Source organism: Protopterus annectens, chromosome 1.part0 (assembly GCF_019279795.1).
Source record: "Protopterus annectens isolate FY-2018-M chromosome 1.part0, PAN1.0, whole genome shotgun sequence".
NCBI lineage: Eukaryota > Metazoa > Chordata > Ceratodontiformes > Protopteridae > Protopterus > Protopterus annectens.
Window position 1 is genome coordinate 79,592,302 of NC_056725.1, and position 6,000 is coordinate 79,598,301.

Consider the following 6,000-nt stretch of genomic DNA (forward strand, 5'->3'; position numbering starts at 1 on the left):
CAGAGATGGCCCTAGGTTGTAATGCAGGTTAAATGTTAGCAAAGATATGGAACACAAAGAGTTCATACAGACAAAACTATGATTACAAGTGGAACACTCCATGAGTAATGGCGTCTGTCATTTTCAGTATCATTAGCAGAGGGTTAAACATATGAGCTACTAATAAGTTTAATCTTATGGTCCTGGGTTTGATTCTCTTAGTCTCTATTTGTCTCCAATTTGATTCTAAACAAGCCTCTTAGCCAGACAGTGATCTGATGTCACCTTTAAGAGAGATTAATGCCTAGTGAGCTTACAAAATAAAATAAATTTAAAAAGGAGAGACACAGCTGAAGGTTCAGAAAAAAATATATATTTACAGCAGAGCTACTCAGAAGGTATATAACTGATTAAAATAAAAATGATAAGAGGAACAGTTTAAATATGACAGCCTAAAATTCAATGCAAAATTAATGAAATAATATCACAATTAACACAATACAGACAGATAGGAACATTTCAGAAAGAGTATTCAGTTGCTGGTAAAACAACAGTAACAGCAACAGAGGAAGGTGATCTGGCATTGCTAGTTTAAATGAGTCAAAGATAAACAAAAATGTTAAAATGAAACAAGAAAGTCAGTGTGACACGTGTATGGCTAGGAAGAGCTGCCCAAACAAACATGCTATACAGGCAACTTGTACAACTCTGTGCACTCTGATTACTGCTATGTTATCGTAATGTGATAGCGAGAGAGAAAAAGAAAAAATATAGTTCAGAAGAGTCAAGCAGAGTTTACATGAAACAAAAAAAATAGAAAAAGGAGAACATAAACTGGCCTGAAGAAAGAACAATGAGGAGGCAAATGAGAGAAACGTTAAGCTCCTGCAAATAATCTAATTATTACATCTAGGTAATACTTTTGGGAAAAAAGTATAAAAACTGGAAGGGATAATTTGAAGACAGAAGGTAAGCAGCTTAGATAAGACATAAAGGCAATGTTATTAGAAACAGTGGTAGATGATTAAAGTAGCCTTCCTGTGGAGGTACCAGGGTCATAAGCAGTGAAGGAATTCAGCAATACATTGTACAGAAATAAGGCACTCCATGTGAACGGTGCAGTGAGGTGATCTTAAGTAAACAGGAGGTGCGGCTTATCATACATATATATATAAATGAACAGACTTTGTAGGTTGGACTCTTCTTATCTGCCATCAGTGTCTGTATGGCTATAGCATGACAGAAGTTCACCATCAGAGCAGCAGAGTAACAGACAAGACAGGAAGGAAGTGGTGTGAACTACACTTGAAATATACAGTCCGTACAGAAAAATTATAGATAAGAATGTTTGGGCTGAAATTATATTAGATTTGATAGATATAGATATACATATATAGATAGATATATTGTAAACTTAAACTGTGTAAAACTTCCTTCATGTCCTATTTGCTTTAAGTGTGCACATTACTCAGATGAAAGTACATAATACCACAAATAATTCAAACAGCACTACTGCCTTTAAGCAACTATCATAGTACAGCTACATAAATCTGACTTACTAACATGCTTTAATGCAAACTATTACACAATCTTGTGACAATAACCACAATCAGCAGCTCTAATGCCTAACAATACCAAGTAATTCTTTTTCTAACTAGGTATGTCAGTGAGGAGGCATTTGTGCCATTTGATGTACTGCTTATGTTCAATAGGATACTGCTCTCGATATCTCCAGCAAGTTTTAAGGCTGTAAAATGGTGTACAGTAAAAGTATAAGCATGTTGCAGTCAATATAAACCTCAGTTTCATATGGCCTTAGAGGTGGCACTACTATATAGGCAGGGTTTGCAATCTTTAACAAGCCTCCATGTGTCCAGCATGACATTAAAAATGCAGGCTGTCCACAGCAGTCCTCTGGACATCATTGCTATTTGGCTAGGTCATAGATGGATGCCATTGTGGTCTCTTATGTGTCATCCTGTTGGTGCATTACTGTCCTGTGGCTTCAAGAATCAACCTATACAGCATGCATTAAAAAATCCAGTTAGCCTCATGGATGCCATAAAAATGACCGCCCATTTTTGCACCAGCTTGTCCATTTCACTTACAACACAGGAGGCAAGGTAGAGGCAGAATAACAACAGACTGTGCCCACATCATGTATGTTCATATATATTTAGACACATTGGTGACATCCATATTCTATGTACATCGTACTTGACATTTTCTTAATGCCACAGACAGACTTCACCCATGAATGAATCTCAGTGATATTAATGACATGTCAGCCATTCCTTTTAATATGACTTTCACTAGTCGTATTTCCCCCAGTCTCCTTTCAGGCAATAACACTACTGGTTGCATTTTTATAACATAGTTTCATAGTCAGACATTTTTTTTTGTCTGCAAAAAGCCCACTCACTGTTTAGTTATGTGACAATACCCTGTATTCATGTGTATCATATTTCTTTCTTCTTCACCCCAACATAATTTCTTCCTTTTTCAGAAGTTCTAACAAATATGTCAGATTAAACAATTAAAAAAATAATTTCCTAACCAGCAGAAATTGAGGTACTTCAAAATGTTCCTTTTCTTCCAGTCCTGTGGTTTATTGTATTGTCAGACAACCAACAGTTTTCAAGGTATGTTGTGATTGTCTTTCATTCTTGATGATTCCATTTTTTCATTGCCCCTCCAGTGAAATGCAGATGCAACCTCTGAAAGCCAAGAGAGATACCTGCAGCTATTTATTTGCAGCTTAAATCTTATAAAATGCATGCAGAAATGTATGCATGCATGCAAGTCTGTACATCCGGACATTAAGTATATTACAAATGTTAGGTAGCCGTTAGCAGAGAGGATCCAAAAAGCAAGCAAAGATCACGTGTTAATTTTCATCAATGCCCAGTTTATTATGCTAGTCCATCTGACACTTCCAATTTGAATTCCTTAGGATGTGTCCTCAATCCTCAATATGGTTTTCAGACAGAATTAATTTATCCTAGTAAGTGTTGTAAACGAAATCTGAACTATAACTCTCCATCTCCTTTTACATTTCAGTATATTCACATCTTCATTTCTGAGTCAGAACATGAATGGGTGATAGTTTTATTAATGTTTTCCTGTGCTAACTAATATTTGTGTGAGTGAGAGGAGGGGTACTGAAAACTGTAGAGTTGTAGTCAAATAACTGACGTTTCTATATCAAAGGCAGCTGACAGGCTGTTATTTCCCAATCCCATAATTTTCTGGTATATGATACTCATTCTACCTATGAAACAAAAAGCATGCATACTGCAGTGTTGTACAACGTCTTTCAACCATGTAAGTTGCAGTGTAACAGCAATGTATACTTTGGATGTAGTAATCAGATTCTCTGACCCACTTGTGCACATTTAATTTTATTTATACTACTTGTTGCTATGGAAATACATTGTTTGGTGTTCTAAAGCTGTATACCACATTGCAATGACAAGTACTGGGTGGCATCATTTTGTTTGTAGCTCATCGATCTTGTAGATTAACTTTAAAGATAGACAACAATTATAATATTGGAACATGGCACATAGTGGCAGCAGGCCAGCAGAAATCCTGATTGCTGTCAGTCGGTTTGTCTGTCTAATTATGGGATACAAGGATACAGTATCCAACATACACACACACACACACACACATATATATATATATATATATATATATATATATATATATATATATATATATGTGTGTGTGTATGTATAGATTGGCAAAAACAACCAGAATAATGAATTATGTAAATGCAAGAGAGTTAAGCACAATCCCTGCATAAAAGACATTAAAACATGAAACATTATAAATATAAGAAGATCTTAATAATTAAAATGTATGTCATCATACGTAAGTAAAGGCTTATACTGTTTAAAAGATCTTTTTAAATAGGTGAAGAGTTTAAATATTATCTTGTCAGAATATTGTTCATAAAATAAAAATAAACCAACAAAATTTGCAATTCCATAGCTCGGAATACAGTCTGGACTTCCTACAAAGTACAGTGCAGCCCATCACAGGGTACTTGAGTGTTTTCTAACTATAACTATATTAATGTAAACGTTTCAAAACATCTGAATAACCACCACAAAAATGTCACCTTCATTCATCAAGCTTATGTCATAAATAACAGACATGCATTGCTAATCAGACTCATTAATATAAGGATAGGCATAAATAAATATATGAATTGCAAAGATAGGTAGAAGCAGTGAAAGAACAGTAAGTACACTGTACTAACATCTGTGGAGGATCATATGGGAATTCCTATGTCACCAATTTGTTGTGACTTTTTGAGACACGTAATGTAGATGAAAATCTCAACGTTAACTTTTACCAAGTATGAAATGATTATTTGTTAAGAAATATGAATATTCACAAAACAAAACAGTATACCACAGCACAAAATGCTACTCATTTAGAGAGACAAAGTTTAGACTCCTTATTTTACCATATGAAGTGTACACAGTCAGGATGGCTGCTCTGCTCTAACAGTAACACCTTGCTATGGGACACTGTTTAGAGGGCCTGTTTAAAGCACTGCTTTGATATTTAACATTTCCATCTGCTCCACCACCAAGGTATAAACAGCACATCTGAGGAATGGTATGAGATATTTTACTGCGCAGTTTTTATTTATTTAAAGCACCTTGAATTCCATCAGCTCACCTTTCCATTGCAAGCTGTTTGCAGAGTACTGTAACAAGGCAGAATAAAATGAAATCCTTCAGTGCTTTAATTGTGGATTATTACTTCACACAATGACATGGACTAAACACTTAATGGCAGCATTACATTTATCAGCAACAAGAACAAGCTCTGCCTAAGAAGCTTGCTGCTAGGACCTTTGATATAATGATTACTTCTACAAGGCACAACACTGTTGTATTATTATCTGAATAATGGGAAAGCAATTCTTAAAAAAAAAGTCATCACTTACTTTTCTATTCAGTGTTGTACAGGAAAGGTGCAGAGGTAGCCCATAAGCTGAGGTTGTAGGTCCACAGTAATCAGATTTTATAAGTATGTTTAAGTGTCGGCGTACAAACCTGGAAGCCGTACTGCAGCACCATGAGTGAAGGTTTGTAGCCTCTGGGTAGTCAAAAGCTCTTTTTCTGAGCTTCAGGAAACAACTGAACTATCCTGTAGGCGGCTCGCTCCGCTCACACAATACTTTCACATGCAGGCTGCCAACCTCCCAAGAGATATGCATGATATACCAAGACTGCTTTAACTACTTCACTGCCGCACTCTTCTAGACAAACAGACTGCAAAGCAGTGTAAATAAAATGCTTCAACACTTAAACAGAAACTACCGACATCCCAAAAACATAAATCATTTGTACATATATTTCTAAATCCAATGGCAGGTAACTTTTTTTTTTAATTTCACATATTGCTTTAGTCTACAGTACACAAATACGGTCTTCTCTTTGTCAATCAGACTTTTAAGTTCACGCATGCTCATGTTCTTATTTAATTTTCTGTCAGGTTTGTCAGGACACATGGATGATTTCCTGCTGCTTTCTTTCATTCAGATGCTCTGTCTGATAAATAATGAGGTTCTGACAAAAGTGGTCTTTTTCCCACATTTTGTGAAACTAAAGCTTGACCAGCTAGAATCCTTAATAAAGTTTATCATTTGCAGCCATTACTGAAACACATAGACTTCAGCCGTCTTCATTTACCTCCTTTTTTGGGTTTTAAGACTTAAGTTAGCTCTGTCAGAAATCTCTAAGTCCTGAAGTTGTCACAGTGAAATGCATTACACTGAGTTGAAATGGTGACACTCATTTAAATCCATCCATCCACAACCCCTTTCCCCATTCTGCACATGGGGTCACAGTGTCACTTCAGCAGTAACAATCATCTAGAGCCAAGGTTCACACCACCAGGTGGTTAGCCCTGCTGTAGCTGTTCTTCTGGATTCACTTCAGAAGCTCAAAATACTGAAATCTCGAATTTCAGTATCATGAGCCTCAAGAAGCCGAATCC

At 36.0% G+C, this 6,000-nt stretch overlaps 1 protein-coding gene across 1 annotated transcript in view; it reads right to left on the reverse strand.

Moving 5' to 3' along the window:
- GPR4 (G protein-coupled receptor 4) overlaps positions 1 to 5,155 on the reverse strand; it is a 2,027,241-nt gene extending 2,022,086 nt beyond the window's left edge. Inside the window, exon 1 of the mRNA XM_044084953.1 lies at positions 4,946 to 5,155. The gene's annotated coding sequence lies outside the window, so the exon portion shown is untranslated. The remainder of the gene's footprint in view (positions 1 to 4,945) is intronic.
- Positions 5,156 to 6,000: the final 845 nt, after the last annotated feature.